This window comes from Microtus ochrogaster, chromosome 1 (assembly GCF_000317375.1).
Source record: "Microtus ochrogaster isolate Prairie Vole_2 chromosome 1, MicOch1.0, whole genome shotgun sequence".
In the NCBI taxonomy this organism is placed as follows: domain Eukaryota; kingdom Metazoa; phylum Chordata; class Mammalia; order Rodentia; family Cricetidae; genus Microtus; species Microtus ochrogaster.
Genome location: NC_022009.1, coordinates 51,130,265 through 51,155,964, shown reverse-complemented (window position 1 = coordinate 51,155,964; position 25,700 = coordinate 51,130,265). Strand labels below are relative to the sequence as shown.

Sequence of the window (25,700 nt, the reverse complement as noted above, 5' to 3'; positions counted from 1 at the left end):
AGCACAGGACATGACCCAGTGGAGAGAGCATCAAGCAGACAGAAGTGAGAACTCAAGTGACAAGGAAGAACGCTCCTGTGGTGTGGTGAGGTTTTGTCTGTGATCTAATAAATAAAGCTTCCCTGGAGATCAAAATGCAGAGCTCAGCCACTAGTGAGCCATAGAAGCCAGGCAGTGGTAGCACACACCTTTAATCCCAGCACTTGGGAAACAGAGGCAGATAAATCTCTGTGAGTTCAAGGTCACCCTGGACTATGTGAAATTGATCCAGTACAAAAGAGAAACAGAGCTCACACAGACAGTCCCAGTACTTGAGATCACATGCCTTTAATCCGTGCTAGGGAGGTGGAGACAGGAGTGGTGTGGCTGGGCAGAGAGAGGACTATAAGGTGGGAGGAGACAGGAGCTCAGAGCATTTAGTCTGAGGATTCCTAGGGACAGAATTGCCCTTTCGGTCTGAGGTTCAGTAGAGGTCAGAACTAGTGGCTGCGGCTCTGCTTCTCTGATCTTTCAGCTTTCATCCCCCACTCCTAACTGACTCTAGGTTGTTATTATTAAGACCGATTGGAATTCGTGCTAAAGCTGTGAGGAAGCAGCATGGGAAATGGAGGCACATGGAGGAGCATGGGACCACAAAATAGATTTGTGTTATTAATCCAAACCCTCTTGGTTTTCATTGGAGCATGTTTTTCATCTAAGGCAGCATCTTGAACCAGACAAGTTTTGTGATACCACCACTCGAAGATTGCTGGAAGTGCTCCTCAAGGAGACATACACACCACCCTGAGAAAGTCTAAAGGATAGATGGGTGTCGATGTGGTTTATCAGCAGGAGAGAATCTTCCACTAGCCAGAGGGCACTGCCCTGATATAAACACTGAGGTGTCTGCATCTTAGGGCATGTGCCTTCCTCATTATTCTGCTTCCTAAGATATAACGGCAGGAACTCTGAGAGCTCTCATAATGCAGTTCCCTGTGGGACTGGATTCAGATACTAGGGCTCCAAAGTGCTTAGGAGAAGCTATAAAAACATCATTGTATTTCCTATTGTAACTACAGTGATCTCTTCATTTCAGACTGAGCCACATTGAGAAGTGTCTACCTGTCAGCATTTCTGTCCTGACAGGGGTGACCCAGAAATCAAGTCCAGATGATCCAGATGATCCAGAACCAAGAGTGGGGGATGCTGCTCTAAGTAACCTTCCGGAACAGTGGTAGGAAGGTGAGGAGGTTCCCTCAGTATGGTGATGGCATTGCCAAGTCCCTCTGCTCACAACATTGTCTTTTTGTTTCACCAACCCTCAGTCACAGCGTCGTACTTTGAACTTGATCCATCTTTCTGTTGTAGAAACAGAGAAAACATCTTGTCTTTGGGATTTTTCATTGGGGTCTCTTGTGATTTAAAGACTCGCTGTTAAGGAGCATCCTTCAGAGCTGTCAAGGATACATCCCAAGCCAATCTGGACTTAGACAAATATAATCAGAAGATTTCTGTTAGTCAGATTTCTGTTGTTATGCCAACATCCCCCAAAGCAACAAGTTTGAAGGGGGGTTATTTTGATTTCAAAGACTTCTGTGCCTGGTTGGTTGGCTCTATTGATATGAGGTAAGGTGGAGCATCATGGCAGAAAGGGCATAGTGAAGCAGACCTGTTTACCCATGGCAGCCAGGAAACAGAAAGAGAGAGAGAGAAATGGGGATGGGGGTTGGGGGCCTTTGAAGCCATCTACACAACCTACTTCCTCTAACCAGGTTCTACTTTGAAAGCTCTACTGGACTATGGACTCACTAATAGACATCAAAGTTGGTCCCCTGGGATCCAGTCACCTCTCAACACCACCAGCTGGGGACCAATCCTTTGGGGAACATTCACATCCAAACTGCAATAGTTTATTTCAAAAGAACAGTAAATGGTCCATGTTTAGCCAGATGACAGTTCTGCGGTGTTGATTGCATCCAGCACTCCACAAACGCCATCCCATTGTCTCTAGACCATGTGTGCTGTCACACCATATACTCCGGTCATGCTATGTTCTCGTGCAGGCTTAAGAGACTATGACTATGGGATAGTCAGGGTCAGATCTCCACTGCTTAGACAAATTTGCTCTCACATACCTTACAACATAGACCGTGCTTGGGTTTGGGGTTTGGGTTTTATTTACTTTTTGGAAGAGAGAGTTTCCTACCATGCAGTCATGGTCATCTCCAAACTTGCAATCCTCTTGCTGCAGTCTGCTGAGTGTTAGAATTAAAGGGATACGTATGCATTTTTACATGTCTATGGTCATATTCAAGTTCTCTAGACCTTTTGGAGTCATTTTGTTGGATTATAGTTTTTTTAATTGCCTCTTCACATTTTTAGAACAAAGACATGCATTAACATTCTCCTGGGTCTTGCAAACTCAACTTAGGAGAAGTGATGTTCCCTGTTTGCCATCAACCATTGTATTTTTATTCCGCCTTCCTAGTTACTGATTGAATAGAGGCTGTCTTATAGATCTTTTCAAATAACTAGAATTTTTGTATTCTTGATCCTTGACACAGCTTTTCGTCAATTTTTGTGTTTTCTACACACCATCATTTCCCTTTCTCGGGTCTTAATTTTTGCCGGTCTTTTTATTGTTTTGTGAATATAAAAGAGAATAAAATAACACTGTAACCCCATGAATTGTCCAGACTTACTTCTAAGGCTCTGAAGAGCCCTTAATACCTGTGGGTTTGGCAATCAAACCTGACATGTGGGTCAGCAGTAAAAATTCTTCCCAACCCAAGACAGGAAATATAGAGAGGGCTTGGGTTCATTGTACTGTGTGACATGCTGAGGTTGTAGAACCAAAGAACACTGCCTGGCATCTAAAACACACCATGGAAGGGGGCCTACATAACACTCTTCTCCTACGCAGCTCTCCCTCCTGAGAAAATCATGCCATGCCCTCCAGCCACATAATTCATGTGCAGACACAGATGTGTGCTTCCTTGTGCACAGAAGTGTAAGTTGGAATATAAAATTTTATATGGGAGAGTTATATTGTAGGTTTTTATTATTTGCTCGGTTGGATTCTATTGTCGAAACGGTTATGTCAGTGGTGTCCCAATCGGCTCTGGGTGCAGATCAGCATTTGGGATGTCCATTCTGGTAAATCATAGTCAGTGATAAGGCTTCAGTTTGCTGGTTTGAGTGAGGTTCAGCAACCTTTATTCTCGATGACTTGTAGGCATGCTTCATGCTCCGAGTGCACACACTGCAAATGAATGTCGTCTTCTTCCATAGGACCTACTTCTAATACACACTTCAAGTTACAAGGTTTCAGTCCTTTCTGTATTTTCCCTGTCTTGTATTTTTGCATCTTTTTATAAGTTCTCCTGAAGATACACACTTCAGAAGCTCCTTTAATCACATCCGTTAGTGGGAAGCTTTCTCTTCTCTGTCATTTTGGCCTTTCAGTTAAAGTTTTTTCACACATTCAGTTCTGAGTCTGTGTTTATCCTAGTACTTGAATAACTGGCCATACATTTCTGCTTTTGTTGCTTTTTGGAAAGTGGGAATCTCTTATGCTTGTGTATGTGTTTCTTCTCTCCTCTTTAGCTCTTCCGAGTCTTTGCTGAGGCTCTGGTCTCTGCAGCTGCACTGTTGTGTGGCCATGGATAACTTTTCAATACATGTTCGTGAGCACTTGTGTGCCCACTTCACTCTGAATAGCCTTTTGGTGTGTATAAAATGTTCAGTCGTCCCCTAAATTCTGCCTCCTCTGCGGTCTTTGTCCTTACCCACAGGCTTTGCTCCATCTCGCGTGTGCCTTTGCATTCCTCTCTCTGCTCCTGGAGATTTTCCATTTCTTCATCTTCCAAGGTTGCACTTTTGGGAATTTCTTTAGTTCTGTCTTTCAATTCAATAATCTCTCTTCATGTTCATCTAATCTACTCACAGACGAAGTTCTCTGATTTTGCGCCTAGAAACCCTGGTTATTCTGCTGTGATGGCTCATTCTTCATGCCACCGTGTTTTTTCTCATCGTGTGTCTTTTCCTTGTTCAGCTGATGAGCAGGCAGGCTAGCTCTTCCAGAGTGCCCCATAGCTTCTAGCTCTGAGCCAGCTTCTGTTGCCTTGGTTTCCCTCTTGCCCATGGAGTGTTCCTCCTGTAGTCTACTTTTCAACTATTTGAGTTGAGTGTTTTCCCTGTGCTTCAGCTTGCCCTCTGGGATCTCAGAGTCCTAGAATTCCATCCTTCAGGGACTTTTAAAAGACTCATTACAGCACAAGTCTCGGAATCATTCACACTACTATTGTTTAGGAACTGTGAACAATTAATTTTTTGCATTTTCTTTCTCAATAGTAAAAATCTTCCTGGTTGTTACTTATCTGACTTCAAAACCCAATTAATATCCTAAAATATTCCATGAAGAAATGCACCATATACATGACAGAGCTAAGCAGATGGAGTACAGCCCCGTTAGTGTTTTCAGATGGGCTCTGTGTGCACGCAGAACCTCCAAGACTTGCGCTCTAAGGATGAACCCCCTGCAGTCTGGTTGGACTTAGGAGGAATCACTCAACAGGACTTCAGAAGCCACTCGGGAAAGAGGAGCTCTCACCATCTCTGTCTCAGGGATGATGAACCACACCATCTGTCTATATTGCTTTAGGCAACACGGTTGAGCACTAGCTTATCAGAGGAACAGTGGTCCTGTGACGGCCACATTAAGCCGGGTGTGTTCCTTGCTAACTTGGACTGCTTGGGGAACCTTGGAGGGTTTCTGACCATATACCAGAATTTTCCCAACACGGATGTCCTACAGGTGTGGGACATCGTGCCATGTTCCCACTTTCAATCTGACTGGCATATCAGTGGCAGATACAGGCTGATCATTTGCCCAATTTTCATGATGATGTAGCATTGGTAAGAAAGTGGCCAACAGGAGAGGTTGTGCTACACCAGCCTGGCATGGGGTTCTCATTTCTACCCTGGCCTAATGGCTACTACATCACACGCAAGACCCTGATATCTCATGTCTAGGTTATGTGTAGATGCCTAATTAAAACTCCTAAAAGCAGCCTTGCTTCCCCAGGTCCTGGCCTTTCTCATACCATACTACCTCTGCCCACCTGACATGCTGGGCTGAAGATACCCAAAGATAACCACTAGTGTGGTTTCCACCCTCTGCTTCTTTCATCCACTGAAGACACAAATATCCCCACACACCTCACAAATGGTCACGAGTAAGATACAGACAGCTGAGTCTGAAGTGAAGCATGATGCTTATCATAGTTGCCAGGGAAACTTGGAAAAGAAAGCATTTATCGGGGCTTACAGTTTCAGAGGACCAGAGTCCTTGACCATCATGGTGGGGAGCACGACACCATGCAGGCAGGTGGGAGTAGTGCCCAAGCATAGCTGCGAGCTCACATCTTGAGACACAACCACAAGGGGATGGCTGGGCAGAGAGACACAGAGACTGGGGGTGGTGTGAGGCTTTTAAAACCTCAAAGCCTGCCCTCCCCACCCCAGTGACACATCTCCTCCAAAAATGTCACACCACCTAAATCCTTCCCAAACAGTTCTACCAACTTGGCACCAAATATTAAATATGTGAGCCTATAGGGACCTCAGTTGTACACACCTGTAAACTCAGCATTATGGATGCAAAGGAGGGAAGGCCGTGAGTTTAAGGCCATCCTGATTTACATACAAAGTTTAAGGTCAGCTAGGGCTAACAGTAAGACCCCATCTGCAAAATAAAAAAAAAAAAGTCCCCAGCAAAGTCGGTTTCTGTAGCCTCCCCACTTCTTCTATGAGAATGAAACACACACACATTTCTGAAGCATAAAATTGACACCATACACTTCTTGTAATTCTGAGTCTGAATTAAACATTCTATGTTCAAATTATATGATATAAAGAAAATGGGAATATTCATTGTTATCAAACAAAATTCAACATTTCCTTATTCCAAGTATCAGTTAGAAACCTGGCAAGTCAAGAGAGAAATTGTATGGAAACCCAAAAACCATGTCCACTTCTTTATTCTAGCTGTTCTCTGAGCCAACGCCCTCATACCGATAATGATACGAAGTCATCTCTCCAGCTCCCCCCCCCCCACACCACACAGTACAAGAACAACTTCAATTTTCTTTATTTGCTTGCACAAATTTGTGCTTGGTTGTTAAAAAAAAACAATCAAATATAGTTTCTCATTTAAACAATGTTCCTGTTCAAATCCAGTATTTCCGCTCCCACGGCCTCTGTAGAAGGTTCTGGATCTTCAGTTCTCCGCTACAACAGAGTAACTCCCAAGGTGAGCTGGAGCTCCATGACTTAAGAGCTTACTGGAGTTTCCTGAAGCCTAGCCTAAACGCTCCCCAGTGGGAGCTCTAGTCCGCAGGGGGCACTGGCCCTTCTGAGGATTCGAAAATGGCACCGCCCACTTTAATCCCCCAAGCACGTAGGAAATGAGTCAGTGCTCTGCTTCTGGCTGGAGACCCTGCTGAGTGTACAGCAGGTCCTTCTTAGAACGTTCTCACCTCCCTGGGTGTGACTCCTGAGCACCGGGACTCCTGACTACCAGCCAGCTAGTGTTCCTGGTCTGGCGTCAGCACATTCCATCTGGTTTGTGGGAAAGCCTTGCTGCCCAGAAACTGAAACCAAGAAGACTGTGATGTTCTCACAGTGAGTGTACCACTGACACACAACCAACTTCATCTAGACCCAGCCCCACAGTCCCCGTCAAGAGTCAACCTGGATTGTGGGGTGGCAGGACTCAGAGAGGGTTCACACCTCTGAATTCCCAGAACAGAGACCAGCACTACTAATTCAAACAAGGAAATCAGGCAGGGGCAGGCTCATTGGCAGAGAAAGGGGGCAATGGAGAAGGCAGGGGCTCTATCGAGCCACGGGTGCAGCCGCAGGCAGCTTTGCTGGGGCCCATGCTGTGTGTGTGCTCCGTTCCATTTTGTTTACAGTTATTTTCATTTTCTTTCAAGGAATTATGACACCACACTACATTTTCTTTATAAATTTTCTCTTTCCACTCTTTGCTTTTGACATCCAGCTCAGTAAGTGGGAAGAGCCCTGCCAGCAAATAACCAGCTGTTTTCATGACAGAAAATTACTCGCCAACAAGTGACATATAAATTTCAAATTTTAATAGCTTGTCAAAAGCGAGATGTAGTTTTTAAATTTTTAATGTAAGAGAGCAGTGTGTGTGCCCCATATAGACAAGAATGTTAAAACAAAGTGAACATGTTTTCTTCCTTGGGGTGTGTGTGTGTGTGTGTGTGTGTGTGTGTGTGTGTGTGTGTGTGTGTGTAAAAATAGGTTGTACAGTTAAATCCCATTTGCCTTTCCTTCTTTGTGTGGAAAACTCCAGGAAGCAGTTGCATACACTGCCAGAAGCTAATGCATCTCCAAGAAGTAGCTGGGACAGAGAGGAGCATCCCACCAGTGGCAGAGGGACACAGTCTCAAAGGTAGACAGTCCTTGGATTCTGACTCCCTAACCCCAGAACTATCTATCCTTATGGTAGGCTAACCCAGCTCAGGACCCCCCTCGCTATGGAATTCCTCCCCCAGCATGCAGTACACCCAGCACCCTGGTCCTAGTGGAGCCTGCACAGTCAGATCTAAAACCCTAAAGGCCTAGGATGAGAGAGCGATGCAAGACCAGGTAAAACCAACTAGGCAGACGACAGGGTACTGCAGGAAGGATAAGGCAGGAAGAGGTTACACTGTGCTTCCGGCATGCACATATGTACGTACCATGCTGTGCACTGAATGGGATATACCTGTGTGTATATGTGCCATATCTCTTTATAGGCATATATCCACGTGCAATACCATGTATATACTTGTAATGTGAAAAAGTGTGCAATATGTATGGGGCACCTGCATACACATGCCTATGCATAGTGCTGTATGTTTTATATGTGTGTGAGCATGAGTGTGCATGTGCAAGCATGTACACATGGTACCCACATGACAGGTGTTTGGAGTGTGCACACATGGCAGCTGCTTAGGGATGGGGGTGGGTGCCAAGTGCAGCCATGTTGCTCCTAAAGACCATAGAGACAAAGTCATCCAAAACAAAATCAGACTGACCCTCCTCGCTTTCTAGAGTTGCATCAGCATGCCTGGACTTCAGTTCCCTGCACATCCCCGCCCAGTCCTGTTGCCGCTCTCACAAACGCTAGCAGCATGTGGTGTCTCTGCAGCCTACAGTCTGGGACCCAGGAAAGGGTTGGAACTGAGACACATGGAGGAACCACAGTGACCTGAAGGCTCCTCCTCAAGACTGTCCCCACTGCTTACTGGAAAAGCACTGTCTTGAGAAAAGCATCACAGCAGGGGTTCCCACAAAGTCAGTTCAGGTTCTCCCAGGGTCTTTCCCATGATACCCCATTTCTCATCTCTCTAGTATTGGCCTGCCTTTTACTGCCAATCAGGGGTCCCTTCTGGTTGTTAGAACAACCATGTTTCCCACATATCCCCACATATTCACCTGTACTCCTCAAATTCTTCTCTGACGTTAGCTTTAAGTGTACCTGCATGACAGGAGATGCTGTCAGAAAAAAAAAAACCACAGGTGACATGCAGGACACAGGACACAAGATGCTAGGCAGAACTTCAAGAATGAAAAAAAGTGTAAGGAGGTGGAATTGCAGCTTGGACCAGGTCAGAGTCATCTTTCCTGGCCCCTCTTCCTCGTCCCCTTTGTCTTCTGACTCACAGCTTGTCATAAGCTGGGCTCCCATGAGCATTCAGCTTGCACATGCTGCCAGTCATGGCAGGAAGCAGTAGCCTGGTCAAAGAGACCATGATGGCTCCCTTCGTATCCAGGAGGAACCAGAGCAAAACCCACATGTACTCAGTCTGAAAAAATGCATATCAAGGAAAGGTCTCAAGAGCGGAGTTCCATTTGAAAAAAGGCAGGCTCACTCTATTGTGCAAAAGTTAACAGCTTAGGAAGGCCCATCTGTTCACTCTCAAAGGGATGCGCTTTCTCTTCTCAAGAGACGAGCAACCCTGGGAGGTGGAACGCAGTCCAGTGCTCACACTCAGTCTTCTCACTGGTCTCTTCTCCATTGCCATCCTACTCTGATGTCTACATCTACGCCTTCCCTGCCACGAGCGTAAGTGCAGACATACACTAGCAGTGGCTTACAGGCTGTGGCTCGGGTGCTTCGACAATGCCTGCCTTCCAATGGAAATGCCAAGACTCGGTATTAGTTTTGCCTGTGAGGCTGGATGTCTCAGCAGTCCAAATCTCTCAGTTGTTCCAGAGGATTCCTGGGACTTGCTGCTCTTCAGTCTAAGTTAGAATTCCAAAGAAGTTGTCGAATGAATGCCTCAGCAACAGGATAGACGAACTTGCTAGTGAGAGTGAGGGAAATCAAGCAAAAAGTAAGTACTCCCTTCTTCCGTGTCCTTTTATGTGTGATGTCACCAGAAGTTGTTGCCCACTCTTAGAGTGGGCCTCAAATAATCCAATTAGGAAAATGCCTCACAGAGACTGGGATTTAACTGACCTTAGATGTAATCAACTTGACAACTAAAATTAGTGATAACAGGTCCAGCTTGTCAGTTTAGCACACAATCACACCTCCTTATGTCATGCTCAATTTCCAAATGAATACAATAACCAGGTCTTAATTCTACTGAACATGATATACCTATCCCACATACAACTGCAAATGCTTCATACATGCTATAAAAGGTACCGATGTCTCTTGAGGAATGCTTAATCTTTTGATGCCTCATCATTTTTAAATGGTGGTATAGATTTACAACTTAACTACTGGTATTATCTCAACCAATGTTAAGCAGAGGAAAGGAAATGCAAATATCAGTTTAATGTATGTGTACATATACATGAACGTTCTTAACAACAGGACAGAAACATTTGTGTCGATTACAATCTTTGACTCTGTCATTGGTCACATGGCCTGAGCTGCTATTTATAACTACCTTTCTCTACTACCCTTTCCGGATTTCTGCTGCACTCTGATGGCTTCGGGAACTGACCAAACTGGGCAATGAGGGAATAAAAAAAGAGAAGACACAGAGATGTGCAAAGCCGGGATCAGGTGGATTGTACTGGCTCTGATGGAGGGCACCAACTGCCAACCCAAACTTCAGCATGTTTGTTTTATACAGATAAATCTTTAGGATGCAGGTTTATTATCTACAGCTGAATAGGGATCTGGGTTTTATGATACACAACTAAACAAAGATACAGGCTTAGGTAATCTTGGTAGGAGGTCTCTCTGCAGGGCAGTAGTCTCGGGTTGCCATTATCTGGAGGTGGAAGCTGAGCTTGATGGTTATAAACACTCAAACTTGAACCAGAGGAAGGCTTTGCCATACACCTGAGCTTCACCTAGGAAAGACTTTGCCACACTGTGGGTCTGAAGCACTGGGGTCCCTAAGATGACAGTGCTCATGCTCACAACACAATACACTCAGAATGTCAGCTGATCCTTGCACATTCACTGAAGGCTCCCTAACTCTCCACAGATTTCCTCCACCCGCATCAAGCACCTCAGCAAACCTTTTTTACTGGAGGAGTGACCCATACCTTCATCCTCAAAGGGTCTAGAACCTTTGTCACCCTGTCTGGACTGAGTTGTTGGAGTTTTCCATTGACTTTAATCATAAGACAGAATAACAAAACGACACCCCAAAGAAATCTTACGCTCCAGATACAATCTTCCCCACTATGGAGAAGCAATCCAACCTCCCTTTGGTTGTCTAGATCAATCACCCCCTTAACATTGGTATTCCTTTCTCATCCTGTTGGCTCAAGGGCATCAGAAGTCCAGAGTCACCAGGAGGAAGGAATGTTTACTGGAAGTATGTTTATTGTGTCTCCTGGCATGAGCATTTCCCTGCCTAGAGCCAAAACTTCTGGCCAGCAGAACTTAGAGTCATGGTAACAGAAAGCAAAAAGTTTCCTAGTGGACCATTAGGAGTTAGTGAGTGGAACCATTCCAGTTTCTATTCTTTGATTCCTACATCTATGAACCATAGACATAGAAGTTATAGTGCCATATGTTAGATGCTGATTCAAAGCATATACTCCCTTAATAATAACTCTGCCCTGTCCTCCCGGCTACTGCCACCTAATTGGGGCAGTAACTTTGTCTTCAAAGGAACATCCCACTGCTCTAGCAAATCAAGCACTTTGGGATGGTGGGAAACATAGGAGGACCAATAGATTCCATGAGTATAGCTACTGCCCATTTTGCTGGCTGTGAAGGGAGTTCCTTAGTCTGAAGCAATACTGTGTGGAATATCATGATGGTGCATAAGGAATTCTGTAAGTCCAGGATGGTAGCTTTGACAGAAGCATTACATTCAGGAAAGGCAAATAAATAACCATAATAAGCATCTATTCCAACAAGGACAAAGCACTGATCTTTTCATAAAGGAATTGGTCCAGGACAGTGGACCAGGTCACTTTCTGGTCACCATAGTAAATGGTGCTTATTGGAGACTCACTGTTTGTCTTTGCTGCTGGCATATCTGCTACTCAACAGGAGTTGTAACCACCCAGCCCCTGTGAGGGGAAGTCCATGTTGTTTAACTGATGAATAACCTCTACCTCTGCCACCATGACCACTTTATTCATGAACCCAGTGAAAAATGGCAAGGATAGCTGGATAAAGAGGCTATCACAGAATAGGTCATCCTACCTACTTGATTATTAAAATTCCCCTCTTCTAAACTCACATTTTGTTGAGCATTTATATGAGATAATTTCACAAAAACATCTAGCCACATACTTCTTCGCCAGGTATCTTCCTCACCAATTTTCCAATCATGCTCTTTCCAAGTCCCTGTCCATCTAGTCAATTCACTTATTCATTTGCTACAGCCCATGAATCAGTGAACAATGACACATGTGAACAGTTTTTCTGCCAAGCAAAGTGTATGACCATGTGTACTGCCTGGAGCTCTGTGGCAGACCTCCAATGTGTTGATTTCCCTTCACCGGTGTCTTGCAGGGTTGTTCCATAAAGGGGCTGTAATGCTGCATCTGTCTACTTCTTAGTGATACCTACATTCCAGATAGGCCCACTATGTACTTCTTCCTGGTGGTATAAGGAGCTAGGGGCAATAACTTATCTTTCACTTTAAAAGGAAAATCATTGAATCACTGCATACTCCACATTACTGGTTGCCTAGAAATTTCACTGAGGTAGAAGGCCCTTGGACTTGGGTTCAGTTTATCTCTCATCTTTTTTATTGATTTTATTGAGCTGTACATTTTTCTCTTCACCCTTCCCTTTCTCTCCCCTCCCCTTCAACCCTCTCCCATGGTCCCCATGCTCCCAATTTACTCAGGAGATCTTGTCTTTTTCTGCTTCCCATGTAGTTTAGATCCATGTCTATCTCTCTTAAGGTCCTCACTGTTGTCTAGGTTCTCTGGGATTGTGAATTGTAGGCTGGTTTTCTTTGCCTTACATCTAAAAGCCACTTATGAGTTAGTACATATGATATTTGTCTTTCTGGGTCTGGGTTACCTCACTTAATATGATGTTTTCTAGATCCATCCATTTGCTTGCAAATTTCAAGATGTCTTTTTTTTTCTACTGTGTAGTACTCCATTGTGTAAATGTACCACATTTTCCTTATGCATTCTTCAGATAAGGGGCATTTAGGTTGTTGCTAGGTTCTGGCTATGATGAATAATATTTCTATTTATATAGTTGAGCACATGTCCTTGTGGTATGATTGAACATTCTTTGGGTTTATACCCAAAAGTGATAGTGCTGGGTCTTGAGGTAGGTTGTTTCCAAATTTTCTGAAAAATCACCATACTGATATCCAAATGTGCTGTACCAGTTTATACTCCCACCAGCAATTCAGGAGTGTTTCCTTTACCCCATATCCTTTCCAACATAAGTTGTCATCAGTGTTTTTGATCTTGGCCATTCTTACAGGGGTAAGATGGAATCTCAGAGTTGTTTTGATTTGCATTTTTCTGATAACTAAGGATATTGAGCATTTCCTTAGGTGTCTTTCAGTCATTTTAGATTCTTCTGTTGAGAGCTCTCTGTCTAGGTCTGTACCCCATTTTTATATTGTATTAATTGGTTTGTTGATAACCAATTTTATGAGTTCTTTATATATTTTGAAGATCAGACCTCTGTCTGATGTGGGGTTAGTGAAGATCTTTTCCCATTCAGTAGGCTGCCGTTTTGTCTTATTTACTGTGTCCTTTGCTTTACAGAAGCTTTTCAGTTTCAGGAGGTCCCATTTATTAATTGTTTCTCTCAGTGTATGTGCTAACAGGGTTATATTTAGGAAGTGGTCTCCTGTGCAAATACACTCAAGTTTACTTCCCATTTACTCTTCTGTGAGGTTCAGTGTGGTTGGCTTTATGTTGAGGTCTTTGACCAATTAAAACTTGAGTTTTGTGCATGGTGAGAGATGTGGATCTATTTTCAATCTTCTACATGTGGATATCCAGTTATATCAGCACCATTTGTTGAATATGATTTTTTTTTCCATTTCATACTTTTGGCTTCTTTGTCAAACATCAGATGTTGGTAGGTGTGTGGATTAATATTTGGGTCTTTGATTTGGTTCCATTGGTTCTTCTGTCTATTTTTATGCCAATACCAAGTTGTTTTCAATACTGCAGCTCTGCAGTAGAGCTTGAAGTCAGGGATTGTGATGCCTCGAAAAGGTCCTTTATTGTACAGGACTGTTTTGGCTATCCTGGATTTTTTTTCCATATGAGTACTGTTTTTTGAGGTCTGTGAAGAATTTTGCTAGAATTTTACTGAGCATTGCATTGAATCTGTAGATTGCTCTTGGTAAGATTGCCATTTTTACTATGTTAATTCTATCTACCCAAGAACATTGGAGATCTTTCCATTTTCTGGTGTCTTCTTCAAGTTCTTTCTTCAAAGATTTAAAGTTCTTGTCATAAAAGTCTTCCACTTATTTGGTTAGAGTTACTCCAAGATATTTTATGCTATTTGTGGCTATTGTAAAGAGTAATGTTTCTCTGATTTATTTCTCAGCCCATTTATCATCTGTATACAGGAGGACTACTGACCTTTTTAGTTAATCTTTTATCCTGCTATATTATCGAACATGTTTATGAGTTGTAGAAATTCCTTGGTAGAATTTTTGGGGTCGCTTATGTAAACTATCATATCACCAGCAAATAGTAAGAGTTTGACTTCTTCTTTTCTGATTTGAGCTCCTTTTGTTGTCTTATTGCTCTAGCTAAGACCTCAAGAACTATATTGAATAGATATGGAGAGTGTGGACAACCTTGTCTTGTTCCTGATTTCAGTGGGATCGCTAGGAGTTTCTCTCCATTTAGTTTGATGTTGGCTGTTGGCTTGCTGTATATTGTCTTTATTATGTTTAGGTATGTTTCTTGTATCCCTGCTCTCTCCAAGACCTTTATCATGAAGGAATGTTATATTTTATTGAAGGTTTTTCAACATGTAATGAGATGATCATGTGGTTTTTATTTTTCAGTTTGTTTCAGTGGTGGATTACATTGACGGATTTTCTTATGTTGAACCATCCCTGCATCTCTAGGATGAAGCTGACTTGATCAGGGTGGGTGATTTTTCTGATGTGTTCTTGGATTTGAATTGCCAGTATTTTATTGAGTATTTTTGCATCAATGTTCATAAGTGAGATTGATCTGTAATTTTCTTTCTTAGTAATATCTTTCTGTGGTTTGAGTATCCAGGGTAATTGTAGCCTCATAAAAAAAGTTTGGCAATGTTCCTTCTGTTTCTATGGTGTGGAATAATTTGAGGAGTATTGGTATTAGTTCTTTGAAAATCTTGTAGAATTCTGAACTGAAACCATCTGGTCCTGGGCTTTTTTTGGTTGGGAGACTTTTGATGACTGTTTCTATTTCTTTAGCAGTTATAGGTCTATTTAATTTGCTTATCTGGTGTTGATTTAATTTTGGTAAGTGATATTTATCCAGAAAGTTGTCCGTTTCCTTTAAGTTTTTCAATTTTATGGAGTACAGGGTTTCAAAATATGACCTGATGATTCTCTGATTTCCTCCATGTCTGTTGTTATGTCCCCTTTTGCATTTCTGATTTTGTTAATTTGGTTATTCTCTCTCTGCCTTTTGGTTACTTTTAATAAAAGTTTGTCTATTTTGTTGAATTTTTCTAGAAGAACCAACTCTTTGTCTTATTGATCCTTTGTATTGAGGGATATTAATGACCAGTGATTGCTAGCTCCTGTTATTTTAGTTTTCACTGTTGGTGATGATATTTTGTGTTTTTCCCTTCTTTGGGATTTGCTGCTCTGTATCTCCCATCTTTTGATGCACATATGTGTTATCAACAAGTTCAAAGTGGTTGCTATCTTCTGCAAACTTAGTCCAATCGGCATAATGTCAGTGTAGACCAGTGTAATATTTGTGGAAGAGACAGATCAACATCCCTTCTGTAAGAATTACAGCTCAGATGGAAAGGTATTCTGGCAGCCAGGAACCAAGGACTACCACAGAGTCACACCATATAACAAACATCACAGGAGAGATGATTGTTGGGAGGGGGAAAACAGGAGGAGGCTGCCTCTTCTTGGGTGAGAAGCAGCAGCAAACTGAACAGGATATAGAGTTTCTTGGGAATGGAGTAGATCTATTTAGGTTGGATACCTTTCTCTTCCGAGCTGTAGGTATTCACTGGGCTCCAACTGCCAGGATAGCTTTCTATCAGAGCTGTAACACTTACTTTTTGGTGCTGAAACTCGGGACTGACTAGATATTTACCATTAGTTTTTCTTTCAGTTCATCCAGCATCTCCTTAGAGTGGCTCAGACCATCCTTTAACTCCAGGGACAATTAGATTCACTGGGCCACTATAAGTGCTGCACAATAGGAGAGGATTAGATGCAGTAACAGCAGAGAGAAGTGGCCTTTGTCTCTTCCTCAAGGAGGAAGGTTGCTTCTATGTCAACCAGTCAGGTAGAGTAAAAGAAAAGATCTGACAACTCCAGATGGATCTCCAAAGATGTAAGAAATGGTTTGATTCATTCTTTAAACCTAACTTTTGCTGACCAGCAACTGGATGACTTGTCCCACACCATGGAGCCCTGGTGTAAGAGTATTCACTCAGCCAAACCTTTGTTCTTATAGTCAAATCTACATAAAGCCAGTCCCCCACAGTTATCCTTATAGATGGGACTGATTGACAAGAAAGCAGCCCTAAGCAGGAGGCACTGAACAGAGGACAGTATGTCTGCTCTTACTGATCCACAGGTCTGGATAGCCCTGGATTCTCTAGCAACAGACTCAGGAAGGTGTAACCTACTGGCCTTTGCTCTAACCTAAAAAGCTATAAATATTCTGTACTTACCCTTCACATTAGTTTCAATTGACATAAGATCATAGCCCAGGAGATTAACTGTTTATGCCTTTACTCCTAGAGGTACAAGAAAAAGGTTTGGGTCACTAAACCAGCCCCAGAGAAAGAAATTCCTTCTTACTTGGGTTCTGGCAGACCTCACTGGAGCTGGAAGCAAAGTGTCCAAAGAAATTCCCTTTAACTCAACTAGTAAGATGCTGCTGCAGATGAAGCGCTTTTGTCTTCCTCCCAAGGCAGCAGGTTGCTACAGTTACCACAATGCTGTGTTCCCAGCCACTGGAAGAAGTGGAGGTGCTCAGAAAGTGCAACCGCATGGCTGCATTTTTCTACAGTTATTAATCACAAACTTCTAGCTTATGTAATTGCACTTAAGAAATGTAGTTAGTGCATAAAATCTTCTTAGAATTTTGTATTGATCCTTTTTAATCCTCCCAGTATCTGCTGGGGAGCTTGACAGCCATGCCTCCCCCTTTGAAACCAAAGGTGCCTACCTTGTCAGTCTTCTGCCTATCCTGCTAGCTCTAAAAAATGCATGCTTGTTAGCTATGTCTGTGGGTATAAAAACTGGAAACCTTGTGGGATGGGTAGAACAGTGAAAGAAGAACAGCGAGGAAGAACACTAAGAGGAAAACACCCAGAGAGCACTGGAAAGAGCATAGGAGAAGAAATGAGACATGATTAAAAAGACTTATGCGAGCTAATTTATTTTATTTACCCTCATCTATCTTTACCCAGTTTTTGCCTGCTATAGCAATCCTTCTGAATCCTGAGAGGTTTAGTGGGGCTTAACCCCAACATAAACCTTGAAACCTGTGAAGTCAGGGGTCCTTAGTCTAGATAGTTAAGTTTGGCCTTAACATCAGGGGAACTGGGAGAAGTGGACCATAGAGAGTTGTTTTCCATCTGGGGTCTCGGGATCCAGAATGGTTTACTGTAAGAAAGTCTTTGTGAGGATGTGGTCTGGAAATTGAGATGAGCTATCATGTCTATCCTGAGTGACCTCTTGGATTTTTTTTCATAATTTACCTCTTTAAAAATGGTTGAGCAGGAGACAAGTTACAAACTGAGCCCTAGCAATAATGCCCCCTAGGATATTATAATTTCATTCAGGGTCCTGGTCAGATGGGCAGCCCGTCACTGAGAAGGGAGAAAGGGAAACCAGAGAGGCTGGAGAGGAGAAAAGACTGTGCTGCTGGTGTGATGGAAATAGTGGCAGAATCATCTGGTTTAGGCTCATGGCTAGGAGGAGTTGTTTTCCTTGGATGGCTCATGTCACGTGGTCACCTTTATCACAATGGATTGAGGTCACATGGCCAAATCCATCCTTTCCAACCAAAGCTAAAAAGACTGTCAGCCACATGGCTACCTCCATCCCAGTGAGGGGACAGCAGCTAAGGTGGCAGCAAGTCACAAGTTTCCTTTAAGATTGTGTATGCATAGACTTTTAACTATGAACACTGGTGTTATGAGTTTAAAATTAATCTTTTTGTTACAGATTTTACAGGGTTTAATCAGACCCAATATGCTTACAAATCTTGAGGTACAGGAAGGTTTTTTTTTCTCTTTTGTTTTTTTTTATTTATTTTTTTTAAATTTATTTATTTATTAAGGATTTCTGCCTCCTCCCCGCCACCGCCTCCCATTTCCCTCCCCCTCCCCCGATCAAGTCCCTCTCCCTCATCAGCTTGAAGAGCAATCAGGGTTCCCTGACCTGTGGGAAGTCCAAGGACCGCCCACCTCCATCCAGGTTTAGTAAGTTGAGCATCCAAACTGCGAAGGCTCCCCCAAAGCCGGTATGTGCAGTAGGATCAAAAACCCATTGCCATTGTTCTTGAATTCTCAGTAGTCCTCAATATCCGCTATGTAAGTCCAGTTTTATCCCATGTTTTTTCAGACCCAGGCTAGCTGGTCTTGGTGAATTCCCGAAAGATCATCCCCATTGTCTCAGTGTGTGGGGAGGTACAGGAAGTTTACACATGGTTTTACAACTCTTAAGGTGAGATGTATATCTTAGCAAAAGTTTCAGAGAGTTAAACCAAAACCAAAAGAGTATGAGATAAGTAGCAATGGTCCCTGTTGGGAATAATCTGTCCCCTTATTTTGTTTTGCTGTCCTTTCTCTGTCTTACAGCAGATGGCTAGCCTGATATGGGACAGAGATTTTAGAAGAAACCTTTAAATAAGCATGCTTGGGTCTATAGTAGGAGGAAGCCATACCCTAACTCGAGAGCCAGGTTTTAATTCAAGTGGGACAACATGAAACAACAGTCTAAAGCTATTCATACCTCAAAGATGCCTGATTCCCTCTAAAACTGAATTTAGTAAGCTGAGAACAAAGAAGTCATAGAGAGGAAATTTTTGAGTCTGACTTTAGACAAAGGATGCTGCAGGAGGGAGCTGAGAGAAGCACCAGCCAGAGATGAGTGTGTGCAGGGTGTGCACATGTTGCAGCTGGCCTACTCCTTTGCTTTCCCCCTTCCTGCTGCTAGGTCTCACAAACCTTACAGATCCATCTATGGTAACATAACAAACAGGATATTTACACAAACAGGGCTTGTAACTGAGAATAGGGAGTGGGGAATCTCCATTTCCCCAACCACTCACAGTATTTGTAAAGGTCTCAAATATTAGGATCTAAGGAGCCATTAAATTGATGGCCCTTTGGATTGATTGTCTAAGGGAATTGAAGTCAAATTTTACTGCAAAATTGAGTACATTTATTGCCCTTCAGATCAGTGTCAGGTGGAGAGGTTGGAAATTTTCTATGAAAGATCCCAAGGGGAAATGAGCAGGTATGGAAGGCACATTTCCATGGATGAGAGAAAAGGAAAATGTCACTGCAGCCTACAGTTATGGGCATCCCCATGGCTCAGGGAGGACTGAGTGAGGACAAAGTCATTCAGGGGTGTTATCACCACATTCAACAGGGGTCCAGGGCTTAGCCCAGCTAAGCCGGTGAAAAGACTCATGGTACCAGGGCTTCCAGAAAGGTGAGAAGGCAAGAACGAAACCAAGCTCTGGGGGGGGGGTCTCATCTACAGGAAAGGGTTCAGGAATGGTGTCACAAAAGCCATGAGGGCCTACTCCAGGGGGAAGGTAGGAGAAGAGACCAGGAAAGGGCACAATAACCCAGTTGGGCCTAAGGAAACTGAGGGATTACAGCTCCAAGATTGGGGTTGGGGTCAGGTGAAGAGGGCCAGACATACCATTAAAGATGGTAACTGGGGTTACCTCCACTTCCAAGAGTTCTAGAGGGGTACCAGGATGCTCAAAGTCACTTCCTCAGTGTCAGGGAAACATTTACACAGACCAAAGGAGAAACATACCTAGATGGTGCTGGTGATAGGGTGCTGAGTGATTGGCAAGCCAGAAGGCTGAGTCTGTTGCAGATGAACTGGAGATGAGGGATAGGGTCCCAGTGCAGCTTAGACCAAGAGGGGAAACGCAGGCACTAAGACAGCTTATCCGAGCCACAACACCAAATGTAAGCATTACAGCTCAGATGGAGATTGGTGGGATTTCATGTCCAGAGGTTGGGCTTTTTATTCTGTAGGGTAGGGGCATAGTCCAGCAGTTAGGTCAGCTAAGAGTATTCTGTGGGTGGAACCTAGCAGTTAGAGGTCCTTAGGGGAGGTGCATAGCTACCTGTGTGGCTCAAGGGGCTTTCACCTTTGAACTAAGCTATAACACAGAACTGCAAAATTAATACAACCTTGAGGTAAAGCTGTAAAGTATACTGCAAAATGTTTAACAATGACATAGGCTTAAGAATTAAAAGAAAATGGGTATAGACAGTCATAGAAAAAAATGAATAGTTTAAAAATAATAGTCTTTAAAGACACAAGTAAAGTAATAAAAAAAGATAAGTCACGTAGAGATGGGAAATAGGCAGGGAATCTGGATTCTGTATGTTGTTGCATTGACTTTGAAAATTTTTATTTTGATTGATGATAAGCAAAACACATGGGATTGAAAGAGAGACTGATGAATTAAACCAGCACAGATGTTTTAATAATGCCTTAACTTTAAGAAAAGGTTTTGTTTGTTTTCATAGGAAACAAGGGCTGTGGATTCCTTCCGGGTTGATATGGATCAGGTTTGATTGGGAAAGACCTCCTGAATCTTGACAGGTGATATATATCAACAAGGGTTATAGCTGGCTGTTTCAGGACTTGGCCAGTATCTCAATTTTCTCAGGGACTCCCTAAAGATGCCTTCATCCACAGACTACAAGAAGCAGTCTAGAGAAGATGATACCCATATTCCCAAGAATTGGGTTAGGTAGACTTTGGTTATTTGGTGGGTTGTGAACTTATCATTTAGGGGAATATAGGAGTATAGGCTAAATAGACAGCTATAAATCTCAGATATTCTGGGATTGGCATGGATTTTGGTATATTGATACAAATTTTAAATTATTTTTGTTTTATTGTATATATGCTTCTACTCTTGTTTGGGGTATTGTACTTATGTACATTTAAAATGCAATGTAAAATGAAATGAGTTTAACAGTTAATCTATAATAATCAAACTTGTAGTCACATTAGTTATGTTTTCAAGGTTAAATAGGTATATTTTAAATAGATGAATTCCAAACACTTCAAAGACTTATAAATATGATATTTAAGATGTTTAATAATATAGGGTTTTTCATGACAATAAGACACATATTCTACTGGCAGCACCAATTTACTTCACAATAAGATGATGGGCATTGCAGAATCCCCGTATGGAGTTTGCTTTCGGTGTGACAAGATTAGCCATTTTGGCAAGACTGTTTTCCCTTGACAGCTGACAGTATGCTGTACAGACAGACTGAACAAGCCAGACACGGAAAAAAGACTGTTGAATTTTGCCAAGACAAGGCAGGACAGTCCTTAGAGATTCCTGCTTCTCAGAAGAGCCTGCCAGATGTTCTGCAGGACACAGAGGAAAGTGACTGGTGAACTTTGTCAATAAAAAGCAGGACAGTCCTTCAAATTTGAATTTTAGAACCATAATATTCCTTATTCCATGTGTCAGGGAACCAATGTGGAAATTCTGCTTTCTGAGTTTATTTTTTCCAATAATATATTCTGAAACTAAAGAAATAACCACAGGATGAGTTCAGGGATCCATTGCTCCCACTGTGAGTCAAACTTTAGTCAAAACTCAATTAATCATCTGTTCTCTATAGCCCCTACTTTAATTAAAAAGCCACAATGTTTTTAGAGTCTTCCAGAATCTGGGTCAGTTTTGAGTGAGTTCCAAATAGACTCTGGAGTCTTGTTTCCTTTTCCCTAGTACACAGTAGACCTTGTAAAAGACCATAGATCCCTCTGAGAAAGGATAGGAGAAAGGCTAACAGTAAGTCTTAGATATTTTAGCAACTTCTTTCATAGGGTGACCTGGTCATTTTATTTAAGGTGCATGGGTCTAAAATCTGGCTCAGGTCTGGAAACTGGCTTATAGGCCAAAATCCCCTATTAATATGTCTCACTATAAATAACCTTTCTTTGTTTGTCAAGAATTTTTCTGCTTATATATATTGAACAAAACTATATTAGACCTTCTATCTATTTTATTCCTGGAAACACCATAATTGATTAGCTAGTCCCAAAGGTTCATACACAGATCATGCCATCATAAAAGTTACTACAAGTTAGGCTATTGTAGACATTGCTTTGTTCGTGCTGCCACCTGTGCTCTGCTACTCAAGAGCCCAATTAAACCAGTGCATTTAATCCAGCCAGTTAAACAACAACACCTCCAACCCTAAGACAGTGGTTCTCTACCTTCCTAACACTGTGACCCTTTAATACAGTTCCTTGTGTTGCAGTGACCCACAGTCAGAAAATTATTTTCTTGCTACTTCATACCTGCAATTTTGCTACTATTACAAATCATAATGTAAAGGTCTGATATGCAGGATATCTGATATTCAGTCCCAAAGGGGTCATGACCCACAGGTTGAGAACCACTGCCCTAAGATCTAACACAAGGAACAGAGAACTGATGAAACTTTTCAAATATGCTGGCACCCCTCTCACTACATTACATTAGAGAATTAGTGAAGGGCAAGTCTTCCAACATCACAGTTTAACTAAGACTTTAAAAAAGTACCTTCACATTTAATACCTTAGCCTTAAATCTGGTTATAAGACTAGAGACAACTTGGGTGGGCACTGAGGGGTATCAGTGTTATCTTGCCTGGCATTTCTTTTAAGGAAGGTAACTGCCTGTTCAACAGTGCATGATTAAGTCCCACAAGCAATGCTGGAGAAGGCAACGCTGCAGGGACTAGAAGTGAAGTTGTACCTTCTGCTAAGGGTGGAAAGACTCCTTCCTCAGGTGAGATCTTAGGTTTCAATGTCCTCAGCCTCATTCAGGTCCCTTCACAGGCTTCTAATTCAAGCTATGGGAGCCTATTCTTTTCCAATCAGTGAGTCTGAGACTCACTGTTGCTATAGCACGGTAACCCATGGAAGACAATAGTCCATCATGCCACAAGAACAGTGACTATTAGTCATGAGCCTCCCTGTAACCACCACACACTGAACAAAGGAGCCCTCCTGACTGGACATGACAGTATCAATAAACTATGGGCATAAAAATTGTTTCTAATGCAATTTGACAGTTATATCACATCCACTTAACAGCAACAGTGGTCTCTTCCGTGTCTGTGACCTCATCAGCCATGAGATGCGGCCTTGGCTTGTAGAATTGAACTCCTATGGAGTGGGCCATAGAGAGCAATCCATTCAGAAAGCAGTGGGATGAACCCTATTAGAAACGGCACTATTGCACCAGACAGCACATAAAGGCATGCAGATAGTATTGACCCACCATATCCATAAATAGACAGGACCATTAGTGACAATTCTCTCCAGCAGACTGTAGAGCATCATCCAGCACTAGGAAGGCTAGACAACAGGAACAAAACTTCATCTCAGACCCATTTTGATTTCTCCTATAATGGTTATCCTATAACCAGAACATATTGGGCTTTTCAAAATAGTCTTACTATCTAGGAAGAACAGGGTCACTTCCCAACTGTATTTGTGGCAAGTTCCCTGGTCTAGTGGTCCCCGGGAACACTCCCTCTCCACTGTCTGCACTGAGCAACTGTAAGGGCTTTGGACTGGGTGAATAGTCTCCAATTCTGTCACAGCTCTAGAGGCAATGGGACCTGGGAGAATGCAGCCAATAAATGAGGTAGACTAAATTTTATACAACGACCAACTTTATGCATAGCATCAGACACTTTATACTCTGAGGGTTAAGAAAAATCAATGAGAAAGTTCTTGTGAGTTCAAGTTGTGTACAATCACAAGGAGAAGCCGCACATGGCAAAAACATGTTTTTACATAGAGGCACATGAAGGGTAAGTTTAAACATTTCATTGAACAACAACAGCAAGCAGTAATTACCACTCTGAAGAAAAACTCAGTCCTATCTAATGTAGGAGGTCCTTCCATCTATGTGTTGATTTTATTGGTTAATGAATGAAGAAGCTGGCTTGGCCTGTGATAGGGTAGAGTAGAGCTTGGTGGAGAAAACTAAACTGAATGTTGGGAGAAAGAAGGCAGAGTCAAAAGATGCCATGTAGCCCCACTGGAGACAGACATTCAGGACAGAACTTTTACCCAGTAAACCACAGCCTCATGGTGATACACAGATTAAGGAGGTAAGCCACAGCCTCATGGCAATACACAGATTAATGAGATGGGTTAATTTAAGATATGAGTTAGTGAGAAATACATTTAAGCTATCAGCAATAACAGGGAATGGCATGTACCAACTCTGTACCCTCTAACCCAGACAGCAATAATGGGTGAGGGGCATGCACCACCTCTATACTCTTCAACCCAGACGGCAGTAACAGGGAAGGGCATGTACCACTCTATACCCTCCAACCCAGACGATAATAACAGGGAAGGGCAAGTACCACTCTATACCCTCCAACCCAGACGGTAATAACAGGGAAAGGCAAGTACCACCTCTATACCCTCCAACCCAGACGGTAATAACAGGGAAGGGCAAGTACCACTCTATACCCTCCAACCCAGACGGCAGTAACAGGGAAGGGCATGTACCACTCTGTACCCTCCAACCCAGACGGTATTAACAGGGAAAGGCAAGTACCACCTCTATACCCTCTAATCCAGGTGGTAATAATGGGGGAGGGTTACAATGGTTTGAACAGAAATCTTCACCATAGGTTCACACATTTGAACACTTGGTCACCAGTTGCTGGTGTTGTCTGGGGAGGCTACAGAACCATTGTAAGATGGAGCCTTGCTAAAGAAATTGCATTGCTGCATTGGGGGTGTTGTAGTTTTATAGTATGACACCCCTGCCTCATCTGCTTATTGTGTGCAGGTGAAAATACGAGTTTTCAGCTCCTGCTTCCATGCCTCCCTGGCTGTTGAATTGCTTTCCCCACCATGAAGGACTCTACTTTTCTGGAACCACAAGGCAAAATAAACCCTTCTCATGTTCACTCTTCTAGAAGCTGACTGGAGCAGACACATGCATGTTCATGTAAGGGTTTTCTTGGCAGGTACCTCTTTTTTCCAAAAATAAAGGCAAAACCACCTTTCTACAGCAATTACCATTATCAAAAGTTGAAAGAGATATGGGGCTCCCATCATATCCCTGTGCAGAGGCAGACAGATCTTAGGGAGTAAAGGGTGAAATGGCACAGCTGCTGTGTGTGGTTTCTCAGTACCCCTTGCCATCCACTGCAGATGTCGGGTTGGGCAGCTTTTCTCCTCTAGGGAGGATCAGTAGGAGCTATCTGCTCCTATATGACATGGACATCAGTGTGGCATCATGGGCCTGCATCTCACTGTAGAGCCTCTTCATTATCTGATCTCATGGACCCTAACCACTTTCTTTCCGTTAGGATATCACTTTGGGACACTGACATGGGTTCCAGTGACCAGGAAGTGACAACTAATGCATGCACGGTGACAAGCTTAGGTGATACAGGGTGTCAGTGGAGATGGATGTTGTCCCACACAGGCAACCATGGCAACAGGTTCTCACTGAGGATTAAGGGAGTTTGTGGCAGTCAGTGGAGAAAGGAACATAGACAGATGAGTCACGGAAAAACAGAAAGAGGTGCTCTCCTTCGTTTCCACTGGTCTAATGACCTATCCATGAGTTAACCTAGACAAGTGCCAGAACACCCAGTACCTCTAGCAAGCAGACATACCTGCCAGTTTCTAAAAGGAGAATGCCTCCAAATCTCACAGATCTTTCACAGTGTAGTTGGTCTGGCCTCGGGAAGGATCCAGGGAACAGGTATGACCAATAAGAGAATACTTTGCTTCCCCCAGGGGAGAAATGTGACTCCCAGGAAG

The 25,700-nt window shown here is 42.9% G+C and overlaps 1 protein-coding gene across 1 annotated transcript in view; it reads right to left on the bottom strand.

The window, feature by feature from the left end:
* The window catches only part of Ptprn2 (protein tyrosine phosphatase, receptor type N2), a 715,776-nt gene that overhangs the window by 498,837 nt on the left and 191,239 nt on the right, over positions 1–25,700 (bottom strand). The gene's annotated exons all lie outside the window — the stretch shown is intronic.